The 12,969-nt window shown below is 43.1% G+C and overlaps 1 long non-coding RNA gene across 1 annotated transcript in view; it reads right to left on the reverse strand.

The window, feature by feature from the left end:
- Positions 1 to 3,690: 3,690 nt before the first annotated feature.
- LOC105534754 overlaps positions 3,691 to 12,969 on the reverse strand; it is a 28,865-nt gene continuing 19,586 nt past the window's right edge. Inside the window, exon 2 of the long non-coding RNA XR_001005325.1 lies at positions 3,691 to 3,969. This is a non-coding gene — a long non-coding RNA (uncharacterized LOC105534754). The remainder of the gene's footprint in view (positions 3,970 to 12,969) is intronic.

The following is a 12,969-nucleotide window of genomic DNA, read 5'->3' on the forward strand; positions in this document are numbered from 1 at the left end:
GGGATCCACCCGCCTCGGCGTCCCAAAGTGCTGGGATTACAGGCGTGGCCTTTTTATGTATGTATTTATTTATTTTGAGACAGAGTCTTACTCTGTCGCCCAGGCTGGAGTGCCATGGCATGATCTTGGCTCACTGCAACCTCCGCCTTCCAGGTTCAAGCGATTCTCCTACCTCAGCCTCCCAAGTAGCTGGGACTATAGGTGCCTGCCACCATACCTGGCTAATTTTTGTAGTTTTAGTAGAGACGGGGTTTCATTGTGTTAGCCAGGATGGTCTTGATCTCCTGACCTTGTGATCCACCTGCTTCGGCCTCCCAAAGTGCTGGGATTACAGGCATGAGCCACCACGCCCAGACCTACTTTTTGCCTTTTTATCCTTAGGTAATGTTTGAAAAAATTGTTTTACAATATGCATGTATTACCTTTATAATAATAATTTTTAAAATGTTGATTCAAAACACAAATGTAGAACCCCAACACCTACCAGACACACCCACATTAGTGGTGGGAGAGTCCTGGCCCAATATAACTTCTCTGTAGACCAATTGGACCTATAGATTGTCAGTTTGAGGTGGGCGGAAGGAGTGATTAAGAACATCAGGTTAGCAGAGATCATGTGATCAATAAGACCAAACAAACCGAAGGTCCATGGGCTGCAACTCCCTGAATCTCCATACCAAGGACTATCTGGCCACCCAGGCTGGAGTGCAGTTGCACGAGCACAGCTCACTGCAACCTCCATCTTCTGGGCCTTAGCAATCCTCCCACCTCAGTCTCCCAAGCAGCTAGGATTACAGGCACGTGTCACCATGCCCAGCTACTTTTTTATTTTTTAGTAGAGACGAGATCTTACTATGTCGCCCAGGCTGGTCTCAAACTCCTGGGCTCAAGTGATCCTCCCACCTCAGCCTCCCAAACTCCTGAGATTATAGGCATGGGCCACCACATCCAGTCTCCCCTCTCTCGAACAGCATTCATACTGGCTTCTCGTGGATTTACTTTAGGTTGCTCATCTTTTTCTACTTCCACAGATAATCCACTTCTTCCAACTGATGCATCTTTTCTTAGATTACTGGAGAAAGTCAGATAATTGTCAAACCTGTGATTCTCTTGTGACTGCATATTGATGGTCTCATTAATCGTGTATTTATCGTGCAACTTATGTTAAGAAGATGTTAACTCAGAGGTTAATCTCTGAGTTCCTGGAGGGAACACACTGCAGTCCTCAAGTGCTGACATCAACCCTTTATTTATTTATTTATTTATTTATTTATTTATTTATTTATTTGAGATGGAGTCTTGCTCTCTTGCCCAGGCCGGAGTGCAGTGTTGTGATCTCGGATCACTGCAACCTCTGCCCCCGAGTTCAAGCGATTCTCCTGCCTCAGCCTCCCAAGTAGCTGGGATTACAGCCACGTGCCACCAAGCCCAGCTAATTTTTGTATTTTTAGTAGAGACGGGGTTTCAACATGTTAGGCCAGGCTGGTCTCGAACTCCTGACCTCAGGTGATCCACCCACCTCGGCCTCCCAAAGTGCTGGGATTACAGGTATGAGCCACTGCGCCCAACCTTTATTTTTATTTTACTTTTCCACACAACACCAACATAACTGACATCAATCCTAATCTGCTTTTCACCTGATCTGCACCTTGCCCTGAGTTTCTTTGCATCAAATCAAATCATATATCTCTCTTGTCCCCCTCCCCACATCCTCCCTTTACCTCCCTGGCAGCCTAACCAGTACAATTGAGTATCTTATTCTGGTGCAGGCAAAGTCTAGTATTTTCCATGGAAGACTTTGATTCCTCTGTCTGCATTTTCCTTGGAGGCTTACTCAAGCTAAGGAAGGGAGCAGTCCCACATCCAGGAGTCAGAAACAGAGACCAATTATCAGGTCTCTGCTAACAGTGCATGACTAGAGTTGTGTCTCTATACCATGTGGTATTGCTGTTAAAACCCAGTCCAGCGTGGTCCCATGGATACATGTCTCCACTGAAGTGGCTGCTTGCTGGTCCAAGTCACTGCATAAGCCCAAGTGATGCCCTCCCAGTTAGATTCCAAGGTTATGGCTCTCAATTCATACTCATATGCTAGGTTACTGTTGACTAGAATATTAGGCCATCGTGGCTGGATATGAGGGCTTTGATTCTCCATCATCTGCTGTACTAAAACCAATCCTCTTCAGCCAAACCCACAATGAGTCTTGCTCAGCAATTTAGGTACTCCCTTTCTTTCTAGTGACTTCTCTTAAAAGCCTCCCTGCCAATTGGCTCATACACCACTCTATCAAAGTTCCCTAACTTCAGACTTTGGAGAGTAGGTGCTATGATTTTCTTCCCTCTGCTCTTAAGCGATCCCTTGGGGCTGGGCGCAGTGGCTCATGCCTATAATCCCAGCACTGTGGGAGGCTGAGGTGGGTGGATCACTTGAGGTCAGGAGTTCGAGACCAGTTTGGTCAACATGGTGAAACCCTGTCTCTACTAAAAATACAAAAATTAGCCAGGCATGTGGCGGATGCCTGTAATTCCAGCTACTCTGGAGGCTGAGGAAGGAGAATTGCTTGAACCCGGGAGGCAAAGGTTTCAGTGAGCCGGAATCACACCACTGCCCTCCAGCCTGGGTGACAGAATGAAACTCTGTCTCAAAAAGAAAGAAAAGATTGCTGGGATGATGATCAGAATCATGACCACCATCTGCATCATCATATATTATGTATTAATTTCCTATGACTGACATAACAAGTTACCACACCGGGTGCCTTAAAACAACAGAAATTTATTTTCTCACAGTTCTGAAGGCCGAAGTCCAAAATCAAGGTGTTGGTAAGACCATACCGGTACCAGAATCTCTAGGGGAGAAAGAATCCTTTCTTCACTCTTCTAGTTTCTGGTGGTTCCAGGCAAGGGTTCCGTGGCTTGTGGCTGTGTGATTCCAATCTCTGTCTCTGTGTTCACATGGTCTTTTTCTCTGTCTCCCTGTGTCTTCTCCTCTTTTTTTTTTTTTTAAGAACAATTGTCATTGGATTTAAGACTTACCTAGATAATTTAGGATGAATTTATCTTGAGATTCTTAATTATATTTGCAAAGACCATTTTTCCAAATAAGGTCACATTCCAGGGCTTAGGACACAGATATATCTTTTCTGGGGCCCTCATACAAACCTCTACATAATATTTTATAGATGAGGAAATTTGGGACGAGAGAGATTAAGGAATTCACCCACAGCAGATTAGTCCCCTTCTACCACAGAGTTCTGCCCACTTAGGAACAGCAGATTTTACAGAACTTCACACACTAAAACAATCTGGTTACACTCTTCTTATAGGACATTTGATTTCTGCTGAGCCTATATTTGCATAACTAAAGGGATCATTCAAGTCTGCCACCTCTAGGTGAGCTTCTAGTTTCAGGTGGACCTTACCAAGCATGATGACATTATGTTACATTACATCATAAAATTATGGCCCACTGTCCCATCCTAAGAACCTTAGGCATTGAAGAATTAAAATCCATGGACTTATTCTAGCCAATAAATTCAACCTCTAACTTACTTTAGTAGCCATTTCCCTGAACAGGAACAATACAGACTGGCTTGTGTTTCATCTCATTGTAGAATGCAAGAGTGAGAAGGCTGAGAAACAGGGAGGTGAAATAATATAGTGTATAACAGATTTCAAATCTCTTGTGAAAGGGAGTCTACCAGGTTTTATTATACTTCAGATTATACTTCAGCTCAGAGATGGTTCTGTGGTTGTGGAGCTGGCCTTGTAGGGATTCTTCACCAACTTGGCACACCGAAAAATCATCACTATTAGGAACAGAAACAGAAGAACAACAAAGGCAATGGCAAAGCCTTTGTCCACATCAACACTGTTGGACAGGCTTGAATCTTCCATGGGGACCTGCTCCTCGTTACTGTTGTCCAGCTCCAGCTACTTCCTCAGGTATAGCTTCAGATTTGTCATATACCTAGACAAAGGAGGATAAAACAGGCTTATTGGTTTGTGTGTGTATGTGTTTTCTTAATAACACTGTGAAAAACCAAAAAGGGACCAAGGGTTGAAAAAATATCGGCAAGATTTACTTAAGAAGCAGTTACAAAACTGATAAAGTTGATATAGATGACCGACAAGATACACACATACAAGTATCTGTGTGTAAAATATCTGGAGAATTACTCCGAGACAGAACGTGAGCAATGTATATAACCTAGAAATCAGGCGGGCCTTCCTTGTCCCCTAAGATCCAGGTAAAACTGTCTTCGACATCTGAATTCTGTGTTAAGTCAAAATCCTCCTCTAAGATTACTTCAAATTCCAAGAGTACTTATTGTACCTAGTTTGTTGTATAGTCTTAACTCACTGGCTATGAACATGAAATTGTTTTATTTTTTCTGATCACTACATTTAATTGTACTGTCATTCTCATATCTTCATGAAAAATCAGGTATATCCCAGAAGTGATCAATTTCAATTATTAAAACTTACAGGCTGGGTGCAGTGGCTCACACCTGTAATCCCAGCACTTTGTGAGACCAAGGCGGGTGGATCATCTGAGGTCAGGAGTTTGAGACCAGCCTGGACGACATGATGAAACCCCGTCTCTACTAAAAATACAAAAATTAGCCGGGTGTGGTGGCGGGCACCTGTAATCCCAACTACTCAGGAGGTTGAGGCGGAATTGCTTGAATCCGGGAAGCAGGTTGCAGTAAGCTGAGACCAAGTCATTGGACTTCAGCCTGGGCAACAGAGCGAGACTCCGTCTCAAAACAAAACAAAACAAAAATTAGCCAGGCGTGGTGATGCATGCCTGTAGCCCCAGCTACTTGGGAGGCTGAGGCAGGAGAATCACTTGAAACTGGGAGGCAAAAGTTGCAGTGAGCCGAGATCATGGCACTGCACTAGAGCCTGGACAACAGAGTGAGACTCTGTCTCAAAAAAAAAAAAAAAATGAGAGTCCAGAAATAAACCCATATATCTATGACCAAGTAATTTTTAACTAGGGTACCAAGAACATTCAGTGAGGAAAGAAAACAAATGGTGCTGGGACAGCTGGATCACCACATGCAAAAGAATTAAGTTAGACCCTTATTTTGAAATGAACCCAATAGTCTCATAGTTTTTTTGTATCAACAGAAATTGACCCTTCTTGCTGGGTGTGGCGGCTCATGCCTATAATACCAGCATTTTCAGAGGCCGAGGAGGGCAGATCACCTGAAGTCAGGAGTTCCAGACCAGCCTGGCCAACATGGCGAAACCCCATGTCTACTAAAAATATAAAAATTAGCTGGGTATGGTGGCACACACCTGTAATCCCAGCTACTCAGGAGGCTGAGGCAGGAAAACTGCTTGAACCAGGGAGGCAGAGGTTGCAGTGAGTTGAGATCAAGCCACTGCATTCCAGCCTGGGCGACAGAGGGAGACCTCGTCTCAAAAAAACAAACAAACAAGCAAACAAAAGCAAAAACAAACAAACAAACAAAAAAAACCAGAAAAAAGAAAAAGAAATTGACCTTCTGGTCTTAAAGCTTAAAACTTACATTTGTTTTATTTTGAGTTCCTTCTTCAGGAAAGGACCACCAGGCCTCTCAAAAAAAAAGTATCAAGGAACTGAAACTCAACCAGATCATCCCATCCTGACAATGAAGTACAAGACCCCTCATTGGTCACGAGTGCTTTCTTGGCCTCCTGAGTTCCTGTTTTCCTATACATCGTTACATTTCTTCTTTACTATATAAACCTCTAATTTTAGTTGGTCAGGGAAATGGATTTGTGACTGAGCTGCAGCACCTGAGTAAAGCCTTCTTCCTTGGCAATACCTGTCGTCTCAGTGGCAGGTACTGCTCATCTTTCTGTGTGGTGAGCAACAGGACATAAACTGAACTCCTGGTGTTTTGGTAACAATTTCACACCACATAGAAAGATAAACTTAAAGTGAATCAAAGACCTAAATGTAACGATTCTTAGATATGACACCAAAATCATGAGCAACAAAAGAGAGATAAACTGGACTTCATCAAAATTTAAAACTTTTTTTTTTTGAGACAGGGTCTCACTCTGTCACCCAGGCTGGAGTGCTGTGGTGCCATCTGGGGTCACTGCAGCCTCTACTTCCCAGGCTAAATTGATCCTCCCATCTCAACCTCCCAAGTAGCTGGGACTATAGGTGCACATCATCATGCCTGGCTAATTGTTTTTTGTTTGTTTGTTTGTTTTGGTAGAGATGGAGTTTCACCATGTTGCCCAGGCTGGTCTCAAACTCCTGGGCTCAAGAGATCTGTCCTCTTTAGCCTCCGAAAGTATTAGGATTGTAGGCATGAGCTACTGTGCTTGGACAAAACTTGTGTACTTTTTTTTTTTTTGAGATGTAGTCTTGCTCTGTCGCCCAGGCTGGAGTGCAATGGCGTCATCTCGGCTCACTGCAACCTCCGCCTCCCAGGTTCAAGCGATTCTTCTGCCTCAGCCTCCCAAATAGCTGGGATTATAGGCGCCCCCTAGCATGCCCAGCTAATTTTTGTATTTTTAGTAGAGTCGGGGTTTCACCATGTTGCCCAGGTTGGTCTTGAACTCCTGGGCTAAAGTGATCCTCCACCCACCTTGGCCTCCCAAGGTGCTGGGATTACAGGCGTGACCCACCGCGCCTGGCCAACTTTTGTACTTTAAGCAGAAGATTATTATCAAGAAAATGGGCTGGATGCAGTGGCTTACGCCTGGCCAGTACTTTGGGAGGATGAGGTGGGAGGATCACTTGAGGTCAGGAGTTTGAGACCAGCCTGGGTAGTATGGAGATACCTTGTTTCTTAATTTTTTTTTTTTAATTAGCTAGGTGTGTGGCATGTGTGTGTGGTCCTAGCTACTGGAGAGGTGGAGGCAGAAGGATCCTTTGAGCCCAGGAGTTCAGAGTTATAGTGAGCTATGATCACACCACTGTACTCCAGCCTGGGTGACAGAGAGAGACCTGGTAACCAAAGTTACAACGGAACAATGAAAAGACAAACAACTCAATTAAAAATTAGGCAAAGGATCTGAATAGAAATATCTTTTTCTGCATAAGGAATATATGCAAATGGCCAATAAACACATTTTTAAAATGGTCAACATAATTAGTCATCAGGAAAATGGAAATAAAACTTCAAGATACCACTTCACACCTACTGGGATGACTAGAATCAAGTCAGATTAAGTGTTGGCAAGGGTATAAAGTAATTGAAACCCTCATTGACTGTTGGTGGGAATGTAAAGTAGTGAAGTTACTTTGGAAAACAGTCTGGAAGTTCCTTGAATTATTAAACATAAGAGTTACTGGCCAGGTACAGTGGCTCACGCCTACTATCCCAGCACTTTGGGCAGCGAAGGTGGGTGGAGGATCACTTTAGCCCAGGAGTTCAAGACCAACCTGGGCAACATGGCAAACCTTCCTCTCTACAGAAAATACAAAAATTAGCTGGATGTGGTGGCACGCACCTGTAATCCCAGCTACTCAGGAGGCGGAGGTGGGAGGATCACCTGAGCCTGGGAGGCTGGGAGGCTGCAGTGAGCTTTGATCACACCACTACACTCCAGCCTGAGTGACAGAGTGAGACACTGTCTGGAAAAAAAAAAAAAAAAACCACCATGTGACCCAGCAATTCCACTCCTATGGCTGTCCCCAGGAGAACTGAAAACATGTGACCACACAAAAACTTACACAGGAATGTTTGTAGCAGCATTATTCATCATAGCCAAAAGGTAGAAACAACCCAAAAGTCCATCAACTTACAAATGGATAAGCAAAATAGGGTATGTCTACACAATAGACGTATTGGCCATAAAAAGGAAGTATTGATACATGCTACTTGGATGAAACTTTTTTTTTTTTTGGATGAACCCCAGAAGCATTAAGCTGAGTGAAAGAAACAAGTCACAAACTCCCCCAGAATATGTAATTCTATTCATATGTAAGTCTAGAATAGAGAAATCTATAGAGACAGATTAGTGGTTGCTTAGAGCTGGAGGTGGGGGATGAGGGGTGAAAGTTAAATGGTACAGGGTTTCTTTTGGAGGTGATAAGAATGTTCTAAAATTGTGGTAGTGGTTAAACATTTCTGTGAATGCGCTAAAAACCATTCAATTGTACGTTTGAAATGTTTGAATTGTATATGATTATATCTCAATAGAGCTGATTTTTGTAAAGCCTTAGTTCAGTTTTAAATTCCTAATGTTATAGAGGATTCAGAGTTCAATAGCTCTTCTCCCTTTTCAGGCTGCTGCTTCTGCTTTGCATAGGATCAGGAAGAAAGAAAGGGGAAAATGTGAAGTGTTTCTCTATTTAATGAACAATTGTGGCCAACTGTGAGTAGGTGACCTTGTCTTACTCTGGTTAGATCTGGTGGTTTCAGAGTGAAGGATGTTTGTAGTTTTTTGAGTAGCGTTTATCTTCATTCTGGACTTTTCTGTCATTGAAGACCCCTTCGAATGGTGCTGCTTATCGTCTATTCTCCAAACCTAAACTCAGGTTGGCTATCCCATGACTTGGTACAGTGGTCTCCTGGCACCTCCCACTGCTCCTGCTCCTTCGGAGACACCTGAAGTCCTTTAGGGGGAGTTGCCAGACTGTGATGGGTTGGTGGGATTGGCCACATTTTCTTCCTAGGCATACTTCACCAAGGTACCTATAAACCCTGCCAGCACAGATTATTCCAGTGAGCCTTCCACTTTCAGAACTCTCTAGCCAAGAAACTGACATGATTTTTAATGTTTGCACAGGTTAAAAACTCACACCATGCTTTATTCCAACCTGACCAGAGTGGGTTGGCAGGTTCTACAGTTCAAAGCATCTGTCTAGGGAATGAAATGTTGTTAGTCTCTCCTTGCTGGTGTCACCAATTGTACCAATGTCTCTCTTGGCATGCCCTCATCTTTGGCTTTGGGAGGAAGGGGAAGTACTTTTATCTTTTTTGCTTAGCATCACAAATACTGTACATCCCATAATGCCAATAATGAGAATTCCCAGTTGTCCTCCCAATTCATTCTTTTTGCTGTTGTTGTTTTTGAGACAGGGTCTCACTCTGCCACCCAGGCTGGAGTGCAGTGGCATGGTCATAGCTCACTGCAACCTCAGCCTCTTGGGCTCAAGTGATCCTCCTGCCTGAGCCTCCTGGATAGCTGTGACTACAGGTGCCCACCACCATGCTTGGCTAATTTTTAAATTTTTTGTAGAGATGAGGTCTTACTATGATGCCCAGGCTGGTTTCAAACTCCTGGGCTCAAGCAACACTCTGCCCACCTCAGCCTCCCAAAGTGCTGGGATTACAAGCATGAGCCACTGTACCCAGCCCCAGTTCATTCTTTTTTTTTTTTTTTTTTGAGTGGAATCTCGCTCTGTCCCCAGGCTGGAGTGCAGTGGCACGATCCCGGTTCACTGCAAGCTCCACCTCCTGGGTTCATGCCATTCTCCTGCCTCAGCCTCCCTAGTAGCTGGGACTATAGGCACCCGCCACCACTCCCGGCTAATTTTTTGTATTTTTAGTAGAGACAGGTTAACCAGGATGGTCTCGATCTCCTGACCTCGTGATCCACCTGCCTCGTCCTCCCAAAGTGCTGGGATTACAGGCATGAGCCACCGCGTCCGGCCTCATTCTTTATATATACTGTGGTGGGACAAGGAGTGGGAGTTGGTGGAGATATGATTGACTAAGCTAACTTCTCATGAGATTTGGAAGAGGTTCTGGCTCCAATTGTTAAAGCTTTCTTTAGTTTATAAGTAGTATTGTGCCTTCAATAAGACTTGACCAGAATTCTGGGGCAACAGGGTAAGTTGCACTCATATCTTTTACACTGGATTTTCATGCCACCTCCTGGACTCCACCCACATATGCAGATGGTATGGGCGGATAAGACCGGGTGCCATGGCTCACACCTATAATCCCAGCACTTTGGGAGGCCGAGGTGGGGTGGGATCACCTGAGGTCAGGAGTTGGAGACCAGCCTAGCCAACATGATGAAACCCCATCTCTACTAAAAATACAAAAACTAGCTGGGCATGGTGGCATGTGCCTGTAATCTCAGCTATTTGGGAGGCTGAGGCAGGAGAATCACTTGAATCCGGGAGGTGAAAGTTGCAGTGAGCCAAAATTGTACCACTGCACTCCAGCCTGGGTGACAGAATGAGACTCGGCCTCAAAAAAAAAAAAAAAATGAAAAAAGAATGGGCAGATTTTGCAAGTTCCTCATGAAGGGTGATGTGTGTGTGTGTGTGTGTGTGTGTGTGGTTTTCTTTTTAATTATCATAAGTCTTATGATCACACATAATTTTATAATTTGTGTATATCTCCTCTACTTTAATCCTTTGAAGTTGGCAAAAGAATCATTCCCAATCACAAATACATAGCAGTTCTACAGTGTTATGTTTCTGAATGGCTGTTTAAAGACAATCCTAAATTATAACTTAGTTTGACTTAGATTGTAAAGCATTCAAGAGTAAAGCTTAACTTGCTACTATTTTAAAAGCATGTGACCTTATAGATCATCTATAAAATGTGAGAAGTGTTAAATAATGTTTGATATTACACATAAAACACACTAAAATGCCTTTCAATAAGTAAAAGGAACCATTTTAAATACAGGGAATTCTAATTAGATTGGCATAGTTAAGGCCAAAAATATAAAGTAGACATGGCTACCTTATTTATCTTCAACCCTTGCCTTTATGAACACAAAACACAGGTGAATCTTGCTTGGTTCTGAGACAGTGAAGGAATTTCTCCAGTATTTAAATACATTCACATAACCAGTTATATAAATCTAAATATAAAACCAATCTCCAGTAAGTTTTAAGATGGCACTCACCATCTTTGTGAAAAGTTTAACATTACTAATGAAGTCTAATCATATCTTTAGAAGGGGTAAACAGCGATAGCATTTACTGAATTGGAATTACTATTAAAATTCAAACACTGAACATATTCATTTAACCACAAGCCAATCTTAGTTTTGAATCAGGACTGCCCAACAAAATATTCTGTCAGTCATTCATGATCTGAATTCTGTTGTATGAGCTCTATTAAAGTATGGTACACATAAACAATTCATGAGACATTTGTTTTGCAATAAATAAGGCAGTGGCCAATTATTACTCATTAGTAGCTTTTTTGAGATAAGCTGTCAAGTCGGCCTTTTCTACCTTCTTTTTAATGCCGGCAAAGATCATTTTTGTTCCAGAGATGTACTTCTTGGGATTCTCCAAATACTCCATCAGTGTATCCTCTCCCCAGGTGATGCGTTTGTTCTTATTGGCATCTGTGTAAGAGAATCCAACGGCCTGACCTGTCTTCTGCCCGAAGAGACCATGGAGATTAGGCCCAGTCTTGTGCTTGCCTCCCTTTTCCACGGTGAGACACTGGGCACACTTCTGAACAAAAATCTTCTTGCCTTTCTCAACATCACCCATATTTAATTCTCTTTGTCGTCACTGGCGCAATGAAGGTTCCCATTCTGAAGCCGGACATCCCACTCTCTCCATAAAGGGTGATTTTTTTTTTTTTTTTTTTTGAGACGGAGTTTTGTACTGTCGCCCAGGCTGGAGTGCAATGGCGCAATCTCTGCTCACTGCAACCTCTGCCTCCCAGGTTCAGGCGATTCTCCTGCCTCAGCCTCCCGAGTAGCTGGGATTACAGGTGCCCGCCACTACACTGGCTAATTTTTGTATTTTTAGTAGGGACGGGGTTTAACTATGTTGGCCAGGCTGGTCTTGAACTCCTGACCTCGTGATTCGCCCACCTCAGCCTCCCAAAGTGCTGGGATTACAGGCGTGAGCCACCATGTCTGGCCAGAAGGGTGATTTTTATGTTTTTTATTTTTTATTATTATTTTTTTCATGTCATACTGCTGTCTTTTAATTAAAAAAAAAAAAAAATCAAAGAAAACGTCTGGCCAGGGCTAGGTTAAGACAAACAGGAACACTTCAGAATCCAAGGCAGGGAAAGGCTGTTGGCCTCCCTTCAGAGGACTGCAGAGGTGGGAAGAGGGAGGGACAGATCATGCACAAAAGTACTTACAAATTACAAACCCACCCCCCACCCCTCAATAAAATGAGAAGAAAAAGCCCCATCACTTAACAGAAGGGTGATTTTTTAATAAAATATGTTGTTGTGACAGAATGATCAGATTTTCAAAACAAAACATAGGGATTGGCAGAACAGACGCATCAGGTTATTAAAAGGAGACTACTTCTGTTTCAATTACAGCTGTGCCATAAAGGCCAAAATAAAATAATAGATAGCAGGAACCCCATGTTCCAAAGAGGGATCTGATAACCAGGCATTGCAGAGCAAGTAGCTAGACAATTTTTGAAATATGTAGTTAAGTATTCACCTTGAGTGGATAAAAAGCATTGACAGTAAAGAGGCAATAGGTTTTCTTGGGGAAAGTTGCTGGAATGTTGGTATTTTCCCTCTGTACTCTGTAGGAGAAAGGTGTACAGAGGGAAAATACCAAAGGTGACTGCTTTCCCTTCAAGCTTGATATATGTTCCCCACAGTTTGTGGGACACAGTGGTCTGCTTTTCTGTCATTTTGTCTTGTTTATATTCCATTTTTAGAGTTTTTGCCCCTACTATTATTGCATTTATTTTATTTTTTTGAGTATGTGAAATATTAACATAGTTACCAGAACTATATACAAAAATTACACTCAAAGAGGTATCACCCCTCCCCGACCATTCTTTCCATTCCATTTCACCCACATCTCATCCTTCCCACCCCATTCCTACCTACCTCCTACAGGTGATGAATCTCATTCATTTCTGTCGGTCTGGCTGAGCTGGAGTGCAGTGGCACAATCTCGGCTCACTGCAACTTCTGTCTCCTGCCTCAGCCTCCTGAGTAGCTGGGATTACAGGCGTGTGCCACCACACCTGGCAAATTTTTTTTTTTTTTTGAGATGGAGTCTCGCTCTGTCGCCCAGGCTGGAGTGCAGTGGAACAATCTTGGCT

This window comes from Mandrillus leucophaeus, unplaced genomic scaffold (genome assembly GCF_000951045.1).
Source record: "Mandrillus leucophaeus isolate KB7577 unplaced genomic scaffold, Mleu.le_1.0 Scaffold139, whole genome shotgun sequence".
NCBI classification, from domain to species: domain Eukaryota; kingdom Metazoa; phylum Chordata; class Mammalia; order Primates; family Cercopithecidae; genus Mandrillus; species Mandrillus leucophaeus.